Source organism: Numida meleagris, chromosome 1 (genome assembly GCF_002078875.1).
Source record: "Numida meleagris isolate 19003 breed g44 Domestic line chromosome 1, NumMel1.0, whole genome shotgun sequence".
NCBI classification, from domain to species: domain Eukaryota; kingdom Metazoa; phylum Chordata; class Aves; order Galliformes; family Numididae; genus Numida; species Numida meleagris.
The window spans coordinates 116,272,896-116,286,440 of record NC_034409.1 but is presented as its reverse complement, the minus strand read 5'-3'; the positions used below and the strand labels follow the sequence as shown (position 1 = coordinate 116,286,440).

The 13,545-nt window shown below is 44.0% G+C and overlaps 1 long non-coding RNA gene across 3 annotated transcripts in view; it reads right to left on the bottom strand.

Moving 5' to 3' along the window:
- LOC110404495 overlaps window positions 1–12,901 on the bottom strand; it is a 75,339-nt gene extending 62,438 nt beyond the window's left edge. For 2 of the 3 annotated variants that reach the window (XR_002442277.1, XR_002442276.1), the window contains exons 1-2: window positions 12,573–12,901; window positions 7,009–7,082 (exon numbers count right to left, since the gene is read on the bottom strand). This is a non-coding gene — a long non-coding RNA (uncharacterized LOC110404495). The remainder of the gene's footprint in view (window positions 1–7,008; window positions 7,083–12,572) is intronic. The other variant, XR_002442278.1, reaches the window with a different exon arrangement.

Sequence of the window (13,545 nt, the reverse complement as noted above, 5' to 3'; positions counted from 1 at the left end):
ATTTGTACGTAGGGGTGACGCTATTTCTGGAACGCTCTTGGCAAATGCGATGAGGGAGAAACCTAAAGGCTTAATCTGTTCCCCCTGGAAACCAGAGTGCTGCCCTGATGAGGAAGGACTGGGCTGCTTGTTATATAACAGCATGTATAATGGATGAGACTTTCAGGGGGTGGGTGTTCAGGTGCCAAGAACTGATGCACACAGAACCATTACTCACTTCTGAAAAGTCTTTGGCAGGATCCCTAACTATATGGAACCAATCCACTGCTATACAGCTCGGAAGCAGGATGCTACAGACTTAATGGTCTGTTCTTGAGCAGATATATGGTTTGTTTCTGTTGAGTTATTGAGTTTGTTGATGGCTTCTTGGAGCAGAGTGGGATTGAATGAAAAAGAGAAGGTGATTCATAGAAAAATGGCTTAGTTGACCAAAATACACCTCCTCTGCTCTACATTGCTGGCTACCACTGTCAATTCCTTTAACAGGCAGCTTGGAAAGGTGTTCCCTTCATTTTTTTTTCTAGCACCTCAAAACAGCAAGAGTGTGTGCCTCTCTTCATGATGACCAATGAGGGTCTGGAAACATTTTAGGAACAATAGGGTAAGAAGAGGGGATGAAAAATAAGTCCTGTCCTTAGTTCTCCTGGAGCAGTTCAGGATGAGAGCTATTGCGGACACATCACGCCAGTCAGAAGAGAAGAGGTCACAGCACTGAGCCATTAACTCCTTTGTCCTCATCAGAAGCAGACACTGGTCACTGGGATGAAATGGATATAGAATGAAGGGTTTGAAATGGGCAGAGCAACATTTCCTCCCCAGTCAGTGTCAATCTCATCATTCTTGTCAAGCAAGCAACTTACTAGTTGTAGTAAATACCACCACTCTTCTTTTAAACAATTATCAGAAAAGATTAGAAAGGGAAGTGTCTGTTGTTTCTTCCTGCATCTCACTTTTAGAGCCTTCCACAAGGCTTAGCCCCAAGACAAGAAAAAATATGTCCAAACATAATGGGCAAGATGGAAAAGAGACATACAAAAACAACTTCTTCAATGACTCAGTATTTCAGCTCCATTAAACAAGACACCCTTCTGGCATCCAGGCCAGAGGGATTGTGGCAATAACATCTTCTCAGGCACTGAAACACCACCAAATGTTTTGGCAGACACCTCACGAAGCCAAGAGGAGATACTGGAGACATTGGTAGGAATGCCTAAAGCAGAATGGCAGAATGTCCAGCTCCGAGCCAAAGACCTGAAGCAGGGATTTACCTGCTGCATAGAGCTAACAAGAGGTTGCACCAGGTGGGAAGAAAGCTGCCTTTGACAGCAATGAGGTGTTCGCCTGATCCCTGCAACACTAACTTCACAGTCAGCATTTTTAGTGTAAAAACATCTCCTCTTGAGATGACTCGATGGTGCCTTCATCAAGCTCTGAGGTGTCCAGCAGCAGGTGTATATTCAGTAGCCCAAGCATCTATACTCTGTGTCTGAGTCTCAGACCCATAAATCTCCTGTGGCAAATACTAAGACCTCTCCTTTTCAAAGTGTTTGACCCTGTGCTGAGCACTAACTGCTCTGAGTGGAAAGGGAAGCTTGACATGCCACAGAGAGAAGAGTGAGGAGAGGGTGCAGAGGCACATCCTAGAAATACCAATAAACAGGGATATCCTAATACCTTGCTGTTTGTCTACCATGGACTTCCCAGTGCCATTTAGGCACTTGCTTCTTGGGGCACAAACACTAGTTTCTAGATAAGTAGCCCAAAACTGAAGTTCAGCATCTCCCTACATGCATCTGAACATACGTAGATACAGACATTTCATCACAGCACATACAATGTGCTGTCTGCATGGCCCAACCTGCAGTCAACACAAAAATCAATTCAGCCAAACTCTTACAAAAAGACCAGCCTGTTCATTTGGCTCAGGTTTACTCTGTTTAAAAGAAATCCAAGGGGATTTGCAGAAGACAGCCATGTGCAGTGCACTGACACTGAGGCACAATGTTAAAAAACTACAGGAAGGCTCTGGCCCACCGTCCCCAGGGTCTCTCCTCCCACACACCAGGGTGAATTCAGTGACAACATGATCAGACCCAGGTTCTCAAACAGTGCAGGCCATGCCCTGCTGTCAAGACTTCACGTCTTTCCCATGACATTTGACAGGCATGTCACCTCTCCGCAAGGCTCAGATACAACCACGGGACCTGACAAGGGAATGAAAACCATTTGCCTTCAGTAGCAAATTGCAAGTCAGGAGAACACGACTGTAAGTGTTCACCTCTTGCCCAGGCAGCTCATAATATTTTGCAGTTTGAAAACTTTACCACAGGGCTTTTCACACCTGCCCAGGAAAAGAAAGTAAGGGCTCTGCTGTGGCAGGTAGAATCTGATGCCCTCTGTCACAGTGACTTTATAGCCTCTGCTATATAAAACCAATTCTACACCCACAGCCCACTCCACACACCAAAAGAAATCAGGCCATTATCTCACAGTTTCAAAAGTCCTCTGGAGCTCACTGGTACAGCAAGTAACAGGTCAACGGCTGCTTCTGCTCACAGACTGCTTATTCCCAGGCACTTTTTTACCCACACTGAAGCACACAGGTTTCTCACCTGAAGTTCATCAGTCTGTGCAAATTACTTGCCAAACAAGAGCTCACTGGGGCATGATTTGCACAATCAGTTACATGAAGCAGAGGGTAACACAGGAGCTACGTGTCTAGCTACTCCTAGGAAGTTTTGAAGAAGGAATTGTTAATATCCTTCCATACCCTGCCCACCCATGAGCTCCAAAATTACACAGTGATGCTGCTCAACAGAGCACATTTTCTGCATGCTCTGTACCACAGACACAGAGGGAGCCTGCAGTTATGCCCCTTGGAGCTGCTGAGCTCAGGCAGCAAAGGCATTCCAAAGGCAGCCTGGCACAATCACATGAAGCCCAGGTAAGCATGTGGTGGCTGGAGCCTGCACATAGTCTTCCTTCTTCCAGGCCAGTGGGGGCAAAGATTGCCAGACTCAAGTGCACAGTGCCCACATCCAGATCCATGTGGCCCTACGGCATGGCACAGCCCCCACAGTCGCCACTGAGCTGCTGATATGCTTTAGTCAAAAGATATTAGATAAAATGGCCTTCCAGATCTTTTCAACCAAAGTCATGGTCACCAAACCTCAGGGAGGCTATCATCTCCATCTAAATGTCAGTCAGACCAAACCAAAGGTAACTGGTGTCTTCATGTTGATGGTGTGTGCTGCTTGAGGACAATCAACTACTTGACAAGACTGGGAATGAAAAGGACCGATATTCCCATTTCCCCCAACTACTCATAAGTCTAGCTGTCCCTCCATATCATATGCATGTTTGGAGAGCAAATTAAGGACTTTATCAATATTTTCCCACTGTCCAGAAAAGCTCTAGGAAGGTTTCCCCTGCCTGTTATCAAAGAACACGGTGAAGAAAATGTCTGTGTGAACCCACCAAAGCCAATTCTATGGAAAATGTTTTCTGTTCTGAAATAGTACAACAGTTTTTTTTATAAATTCCCTATGAAAAGCTATTCTAGTGGGGAAAAAAAAAAAAAGGAAACATTCTTCATTCCCCTGCCGCTTCCCCATATGGCAAAGAGGAACAAGGATTTGCCTCCATCCCCACAATATGTCCCAGGTCTAAGCCAAAGGCTTCAGAGTCCTAGCCCCTGCTCTGAGGCCAGGCTCCTGGTGCTCAGAGTGCTGCAGACACATGGCTCCTAGCCCCTGGGGAGGTTAAACTGGAAAGACAAAGGAACAGTGTACAGAGCTACTGCAAAAGTCACCTTGTTGGAGATGATAACCCAGGAGAGATCCTTAAAAAGGACTAGAGCCATGAAAAAAAAAAAAAAACCATGAAAAGCTCTCCTTGCAGTGAAAGGCATCTTTACATGTGCAGTTCATCTAAGAGAAGGTTAAAAGGTGGCTTGATCACAATTTATAGGGGGCTCCCCGGAGACACAGATGGATCTCATGTCTTTTTTCTCCCAGCTGTTACAGACCCAACACCAGGAAGCTGAAGCTTGACAGAGTCAGGTTAGAAATGAGGTGTGAATTTTTAACTGTGCAGATAATTAATCATTGAAACAGCTTACTCAGGGATATGAAGTATTCTTCATTGTTTGCAGTCTTTAAATAGATACTGAAATTTTTTGTCAGAGAAAACACGCCAAGTCCCAAACAAGAATTTCAGGCCTGGTGCAGGATTGCTGCCTAAGCCCTTTAGCTTTGCCTCTATTGCAGGACACAAACTTAATAGCCATAGTGCATTATCCAGGTTTAAAAATCTCTGGAGGACATTCAGACTGTCTGAACTTAGGTATGTCTAGCCTCCCTCAATTGTCAAAGAAGGCTGTGAGTCTTCTCCAAATGCAATTTACAGCAGGGTCCATACTAATGCACTCTGAATAGCCACTTTGCACAGCTTTTCCTTAGGCTATTTGTAACCAAGCATGTCTAGACACCAGGAAACTGGAGACAAGCTCATAACTAGCAAAATGGCAAGCCACCCATATGTCACATTTTCAGGAACACATGCTACCCTCTCTTGCATCTAGAAGAAGCAGAGCCTATCCTTCCCTGCCCTCCTTGGAGGAGAGTAGCAAGCTGACATGGCAACATCACCCCTGCCTGCTGCACCTTCAAGCTCATGCTGGTTCACATGCTGCTGGGGTGTCACCAGGTGAGTCTCACCAAACCTGCACTCTACCAGCTTTGGGCTGGGTTCCCCTCACTGTGAGGAAGAGGATCCACTTTAGAGGCCACAGTTGTATATTTAAATAAGAAATTACCACTTTCGCGTTGCTGCTGCTGCAGAAGAATCATAGAATCACAGACTAGTTTGGGTTGGAAGGGATCTTAAGGACCATCCAGTTCCAACCCCATGCCACAGACAGGGTTGACACCCCTAGATCCAGCCTGGCCTTGAACATCTCCAGGGATGGGGCATCCACAGGCTGCCCAGAGAGGTTGTGGATGCTTCATCCCTGGAGATGTTCAAGACCAGGTTGGATAGGGCTGTGGTCTAGTACTAGGTTGGTGGATCTGCCTGTGGCAGGGGGGTTGGAACTTGATCCTTGGAGTCCCTTCCAACCCAAGCCATTTTATGATTCTTTGATCCACAGCTTCTCTGGGGAACCTGTTCCAGTGCCTCAACACACTTCCCAGAGGAGTTTATTTCATTCAAAAGCAGAGTTTACTAGGAATATTTTCTGAAATAACAAGAACCAGCTGGATCCCATATAAGCTTAGAAGGGAGGGATAAGTTCTGCCAGGTGTCACTGGGGAAAGTAGCCTCACATGTCTTCAGTGCCTTCCCCAAACTCTCCTTTACTGTTTTGAAAAAAAGTAATTCTTCACAGACCTTCACAACTGTTTTTTCTTGTCTGTGCTTAACACTTGTTGTTGCCAATTTCTGTTCGAAATGCAAGGAATGAAGCATCATAATTTTGGACACAGTTGCAAAATACAAAACCAAAAAAAATAAATCCCTCTCCATGCAAAATCCAACAGACTTAAAAATTTCTACTAAACCAGAAAGCAACTGAGGTTCATTACCTCATCTCTGTGAAATCATATTTAGCAAATCTCATCCTGAAGAGCCAACATTTCTTAGCAGAAAGACAAAGCATTTTAGGTAACAAATCTGCCATGTGCAGTTGTACAACAAAGGCCACTGTGACTGGCAGCAGACTAATCATCTTGCTTGTACATAAAGGTTACAGCACTAATTTTTATAATTACACATGAAGTGTTGAAAAATTAGGTGCCTGGCAATTAAAAGAATTACAAGAAAAATATTCACTTTATTCTACCAAATCTAATACTAAGAATACAGGTTCATTTGATGATATGAACCTTCACTGTTTCCTCTCCGTAGATTTGGAAAATTGCTTCACTAGGTTGTAAGCTATTTGTTTAACTGGACTTTCCCAAATATTTGTGATTACTGCTTGGTACCTGCAACATTAGTCATTACCATGAATGTTTAGGATTGATACACCCAGGACATCAGCTTGTCCTAACAGATTATATATATATACCCACATACTTGAGTATGTGTATGTGTATACCTACATGTGTATTTCATACATTGATATGTTACTAGATAAAAGTGCTTCCAGTAACATTTTGACAGCGATGTGACCTTTTCCATTACTGAATGCTATTACATTTTGACTGCTAATGAGTGGCAGAGCTAAGTGGCTACCACATGGAATAAGCAGACATCTCTTATGCGCTGCTCATCTGCAGTGCCTATCTATGGATCTCAGTAATTCCTCTGAAGTGCAAGGAAGCAGCTATGGCCATTTGGAGGACTTAGGAAAATGCAACCTAACCGCATAAAATCAAATAAATTTGTGATGACTCACTGTCTGACACATTAGCAGTACCCATCACAAGATCAGCCCGGAAGGAGGACTTGCCCACCTCTCCATCAAGTACATATATGAATTGGAATCACAGAGCAATGCAATTTGATATAGGAAGTGCCTTTAGAAGAATACCCAGGAAAAAAAATCATATACGATGCAACATTTGCTGACACTTTCCAATCTACTTGGCAGCATGATGCTCAAGGAGCACAGAAACGGCCAACTTTCAACCATGCCCTTTAAGCAGTTTGCCTGTAGAGACAGTGCATGACTCACAAAGCAGGGCATTCTCAGCTGAGACAGCAGCTTCTGAGTCAGCTGCAAATGTCTGCTGGTAAAGGTGATGGAAAGGTCAGTGCAGACACAACTTCAAGTTGAAGGAGAAGATGGTAACAAGTTGAGCTCACCACCTTGGGCAGCACACTTTGGGTGGAGGTGCTACAAGACATTCTCCTGGTGCTGCCACTAATCACTGACACAGTACGTGCATTTTGGACTGCTTTATTAGTCCTTGTGGATGCATCCTTCCAAAAACAAGCTCCTCTGGAAAAAGAAAATGACACACAGGGCACTACCACAATGAAACTCTCCAATGGTAATTTACTTACCTGCTATCTGTAATAGCACTGGAAAGAAGAACCCAGGAAAATCTTCACTACTATTCTTCACATTTGGGTTTTACCTGTCATTGCAAAAAGATAATTCTGCTCAGCTTGATCTATTACTCCCCTTCTATGCTTACTTGCAGAGATCAAGGGTGCTATAGACAATCAGGGCAGATGCTCCAGAGCTATCAGATGGCAGCAATCCCCAGCTGATTGCAGTACAGTCCTTGAGTCATTTTGCAGAGATTTAGGAAGGAGGGAGTTCCCTGAAGCATAGGATATTGTCATTACCCAGCACAATCAGATGCTGTGATCAGAGGCTTTTTTTTTTTTTCCACCAAATGGGGCTCCCATGACTCTTTGAGAGGACACGGAGGCTCACAGCCTTCTGTGAAACCGATGGGTGGGCAGATCTGCCCATCTGGTCTTGGCTCCCCTTCAGTCAGGCATCCTGAGCTCCATAAATGGATGTCCCCGTGCAGATGACAAAGGCACTCTGGTTACCCCATCAGTCAGGTGTCCTCCCCTGGGTCTGGAAGGTTCCTCCCCATCTTGGGGCAAGGGAGACTCCAGATCTCAAACTGAGAGACAGTCATAACCCACTCCACTGCAGGTAACACAACCAGAGTTAAGAGTGAGAGAGAGGAGGACATTTTGTTGCTCAGAGATCTGACTTCTGAACACCACAGGGGGCAAGCACAGTTGAAAAGGAGAAACCTGACTGTGAGCCTGAACATCCTGGTATTCACTGACTTTTCTGATCCTTAACAGTATATGATGATACAGAAAGCTATTTCACAGATCCTCAGTGCCATTATTCATGTATTTGCAACCCACGACCATGGAGAGTAATGTATCTTGCTTGCTCGTACAGTGGGATAGATCATGAAAGCAAAGTGAATTCGATTCTCAAGCACTCCATCCAGAAGCTGCAGCTTGAACCGTTTGTCACCCCCCCCTTCCAACACACGCTGCAGCGGAGGCCTTCTTTCTACAAAGCAACATCAGCACATCAAGTAAAGTGAATAAAAGCAGGGGGAAGAAAAGCCTCTGGCTCTATGAGGTTTTGAGAAAGCACAGTGCCAGGGAGAGCCTGGGAGGAGCACAGGGAGCAGAACCAAGGCGTTACCTTGGGGGGGGGGCTCAGCACTCCCTCTCTCTCTTGCTATTTTCGCTGACTTTAGCTAAGGTAGGTCAAGTCACACATTTCAGTGGCTTCTCTCTGCGGTTTTTCAGCTGTTTCAATGGGATGAGAATCCAGAGGGTACTACAGCAAACTGTAACACTATGCATGTTTCAAGTCTGTGCCTAAGAAATGCAGCAGAGGGAAACCTATTGCATCAGAAATCAGGTCTTGTATCTTCTTGATTGTGCTTCTGGGTCTTTTTCCATGGCCATGTACTTCCAGTACAAACTGGAAGTTTTGTTCTCACACACCTCTTAAGTAGCACTGAAACTTCACCCCAGTATCCAACACTGTGTTGTGGTTCATCCCAGCAGGCAGCTCAGCATCACACAGCCATTTGCTCAGTCCCCAGAGTGGGACTGGGGAGAGTAGGTTGAGATAAAGGCAGTTTAATAGAACAGAACAATAATGGTAAAAGATATAAAAAGCAAGTGATGCACAATGCAATTGTTCACCACCCAATAACCAAAGCATAGCTAGTACCCAAGTAGCAGCAGTCCCCTCCACCGACTCCCCCTGCTTCATTGCTCAGCATAACACCATATGGTACGGGATACCCCTTTGGCCAGTTGGGTTCAGCTGTCCTGGTTCTGTCCCCTCCCAGTTCCTCATGCACCCTCAGCCCCTTGCTGGCAGGGCAGCACAAGAAGATGAGAAGTCCTTGACACTGTGTAAGCACCACTCAGCAACAACTAGAACACTGGTGTGTTATCAACATTATTTTCATTATTTGGGGGTTGGAACTTGATGATCCTTGGGGTCCCTTCCAATCCAAGCCACTCTATGATTATTCTCATCCTAAATCCAAAATACATCTTCCTCCTAAGACCCCAACCCCTTTCTATCCAACCCCTTCAAACTCCATCCCCCACCACCCTTCTTGGCCAAGTCTTTTAGGTACATACAAGGTTCAGAGAACTATTTGTTCCCACACATTTTTTTCCTTTTTTCCTCCTCCTTATTCTCCCCCATATAATTTATCCCCTGAACTCCATCCCAGAAATCTCATCTATGCCTGAGATTCAGAAAATTTTGAAATATTATATGATTTAGTGGGAAGTCAAATCATCTAATGCAAAACCCCAAAATCGTTGATATTATGCGACTTGATTTAAACAAAACACTGTAATAAAATGATATTTCTGTTTCACTGCAAACCTTTAAAAATCTTAATAATGAGCCAAAGCATTTCATTGGAGCTGAGTGCTGTTAGGGCCTTGAACATTTTTTTCCAATGCCTTCGGGTCACCCACACTAAGTGATTACACTTAGGTCCATATCCATTTTAAAGGACATTTAATCCCCTGCAAACACAGACAGCTGTGCTCATGTAGTTAACTGCTGTCCTACTCTACTGCACACCTCTGGTTATCATTCTGTTTCTTTTTGTCCAGATTATTCCCTTTGCATTTGCTTTTCTCTCGCTGGTTGAATGTTTTGTTCAGCCCCCAAGTTCACAGGATGTCTATTTCACATGGATTAGAGTGAAAAAATTCCGTTGTTCAATATATCAGGTCAACAGAAGAAAACAATGATTCCCACTCTCCTCCAAATACCTTTCTCTACTCTTTCCCACAGCCAGTTAAACTTCGAGTCTTGGGGATCTTTCTGTCAATATCTCTGTTGCAGGGAATCTGTACAAGAGAATGCTCGAAGGTGCTAATACAATCAGAAATGTACTGTGCAAGCTCTGGCCCTCAGAGACAGTGTTCAGTATTTGCATTGCTGCTTCAAGAAGATTTTTCAAATCATAGACCTTGAAATATACTATTTGCAAACAGAACTGTTTTCCACCATCCTGGGAATAGGGGTCAAGAGAAAAGCTAATGGCGGCCTTACAAATTATACACGCAAAATAAACATCCCTCACATGCAAAGCTGCTCTCAAGAGATCATTTCATTAACAGATGCACAGTCTGAATTTCTCGGTCCTGATTTCCAGACAGGAACCCAAACAGCCACTGTGAGTCATGCAGACTTCTCAAACTTTTGTAATCGTTAGTGAATCTCAGCAGCCTGAGAGGGGCATTTGGAGGACTCCACAGGCTCTGACATACACCTTTGCCTCACACAATTCACCTTGCTTCTCCTTCAAAGGCCAGAACTGTGAGACTATTCAGTCTCTGTGGCTTCAGATGCGGTCACAGAAGGAGGAAGCAGGGCTGAGCAGGAACTCCTGGTGTGATTTAAGGGGAAGTATCCTCTGCTCTGGGATCCTGGTCTGAAAGGACCATATGAAGACCACAACCACTTCATTTAAGCTCTAATGCCATAACAAGTCAGAGCCACTACTCTGGCGCGACAAGTACGAAAGCTGCTCCAAAGGTAATGCCTCTTATTTTATTATTTTGGCCCACGATGTCAGAGGTGGATGTTGGTGGTATGGCCATAGAGGTTGAACCTTCCCACTGATATCCTGTTACATTTTGTTGCCATGTGACAGATGGCAGCAGAGGGGCAGTTTGACACAATGGCATCTGACATGGAAGTGCATATGAAGCACAGGTGTGTCACTGAATTTGCCCATGCGGAAAAAATGGCACCCACTGACATTCACTGACACTTGCTGAGTGTTTATGGACACCAGCCAGTGGATGTGAGCACAGTGAGGCAGTGGGTAGTGTGTTTCAGCAATGGTGACAGCAACAGTGGGTCACCCCTGCTGGTACAGGTTTTTATGAGTGTGGCATGCAGGCTCTTGTTCATTGCTGGTGAAAATGCATAGCTCATGCTGGTGACTGTGTTGAAAAATAGTGGAAGGCTTAAAATGGCTCTGGCATGGAAGTAGATCACCTTAAGAAAAGCTGTTTAGTAAAAGAGAAGCTTTCTCAATTGAATTCAAACCCACAGTTTTTTTGGAGACTAAAGTAACTGGTAAGACCAAACTTTATCACCAGACTTCGCTGACAACCCTACTAACATCCTTTCCTTCAGTTCAGTAAAAGAGAGAGCAAAAGTAAAATTAAAGTTAAGCTATTGTAATGAGGGCCTGGAAAAGGCAGTAGTTTCATTGTGCCACAAATGCTAATAGCCCATTTTGTAGAAATGGGGATATTGCTCCATGGAGCAATAAGCTCGGTGGCTTTCTAGTCATTATTACAACTGAGCTCCCCAGCAAAATAGCAACGATCCATAGACACATCCTCCATGCAAGCATAAAAATTAGACCATGGAGATTTTAGTCCCCTTTTCTCACTCTCCAGTTCCCAGAAGCCACACAAGCAAAGTGTGCAGAGATCTGATTCCTCCTTCAAGCTGCTTTACACCACTCACTCCTTCCATGGCAGGCCTAAATCACCCTTCTGAGAGGGAAGGTATCAAGCCTACAATTTTCCTATCAAACAGCAAGGTTTGCTGACCTTCCTCGGATTAGCTCCTCCGTGGTTCATCTGAACAACAGGGGCAGCAATTTAGACAGGCAAAGGCCTCTGACTCACAGCTACCTCCCACTGCCATGGTGGTGATGCAAGCCAGGCTGAGGAGGAGAAGCATGATGGGAACCATCCTGGGATATAATGCCCTGCCATACCTCTGCCCATGTGCTGTTATAGTTGTAATGTTAATGTGCCAATCCTGAAGACACATATATTCAAGAACAAGCCCAACCAGGCACTACAAGGGTTTTCTTTTCAGCAGCTCTGAATCCCACACCAGTCTTCCATGGCAGGCCAGTATCTACCACTCTTGACTTGTCATTGCAGGTGGTGGCAGTAAATCACAGTAAGCAGTCTAAAAAGTAAGAGCTAAAGGAGGAAAAGGTGAAGGTAGAAAGACGAAGAAAATATTTTTCCACTCATGAGAAATGCCTGGCTGCAAATCTCCCAGGTAGCTAAAGTAGCTTGGTATCCTCACCTTGGGAGTGTACTCAACGCAGTCCTGCAGCCTTTGCTAGCATGGATTATCCCAGTGACTTCCCATCATTTCTTGGAAGACAGAATCAGGCCCACAGGCTGCATCTGTCAGTGCTCAAGCCTCATTACGCAGAATAGGATCCAAACAGGCATCTCAATTAATCACACTCATGTATTAGTAAGTAATTCATTAATTCAATAAATTGCTCCAGGCCATGGCATAATCACTCATGTCATAGATTATAACAAAATCACAAACCAAAGTGTTAAACATGGGCCTATCCTTGCTGATCCATCATCTGTAGTTATCATTCATGGCAGAACAGGTATACTCTATATACTTTAAGACAGGTGGCATGGAAAATTAATCATCTTAATTGTGCAGATTTTCTCTATCAGATCTGCTGATTGAGTAATATAAAATCTAAGCTGCATAAAATTCAGGAGCAGGCCAACTCAGAGAAATAAACATTGTCAAGATCTGCTCACTGATAGCCAGTAAATGCTCCACTTGATAAATGGCGACTTACCTGTACAGTAACAAGTAATTTCTCATCCCCTAACCCTCAGGCACTGGGCTGGGAAGGTGCTGTGGGGACTGAGAGCAGCCATAGCTGGAGCCCTGGGAGCACACACTGAGCAAAGTCCTCCTGCAGTGCCAACAGGGTATCTCTTCCCAATAGTTTCTCTTCTGTGGTCATGATTCAAACCATGTGGTATTTTTAGCTGCATTTCCCTTCCCTAAACAGGAAAAAAAATTAGATAGAACAAGACTTCCTGTAGATTTAAACCGCTGTCATCAAGTTGGTTAAGACAGGCAATTAACTTTTAAATTAAGTTAAAACTAGAAGGAAAAGGGAGAGAGAAAAAAAAGAAAGCTTTAAAAAAAATCGCTGAACACAACAGAAAAAAAAGAACTAATTCCTATTGACAGACCATTTCATTTTATACTATTTTTTAAGTCGAGGAGATGGAATTTAAGCTACAATGCAAGCAAGAAAATATTTGCTGATTTCTCCTCTTTCTGCAAGTGAATTAAGTTACATAGCATAGTTACAAAAGGTCGGAAGAAGATACATTTGTGAGCAGAAATTGAAAGAGCTAGATGAAAATTGCAAAATTAACTGTTCAGCCAAAAAAAGAAGGGGGGGGGGGCTCATTTTCTCCACAAAAACTTTTCCCACACTTTGACCATTTGTACTTAACTGAATAGCACTTAGTTGCCCAAAATTGCAGATGGTATTTAGAGACCATGTTACAACCTGCATAGATGTGTGTTACTGTTCTCCTTTGCTTAGTTTTAAGAGCACATGTGCCAGCCAGTTGGAACCCATGTAAGACAAATAAATAAACAACTGGTCCATTGTGATGGGACTCACAAGGTACATTCGTAGTGCAAATCTCTGACTGCAGTTTGCATCATCTGTCCTTTACGATGTGCTCAGTTCTCTACGTAACTAAAGCCATTACATTTACAGATTAAATAATTACACCTCAGGTATG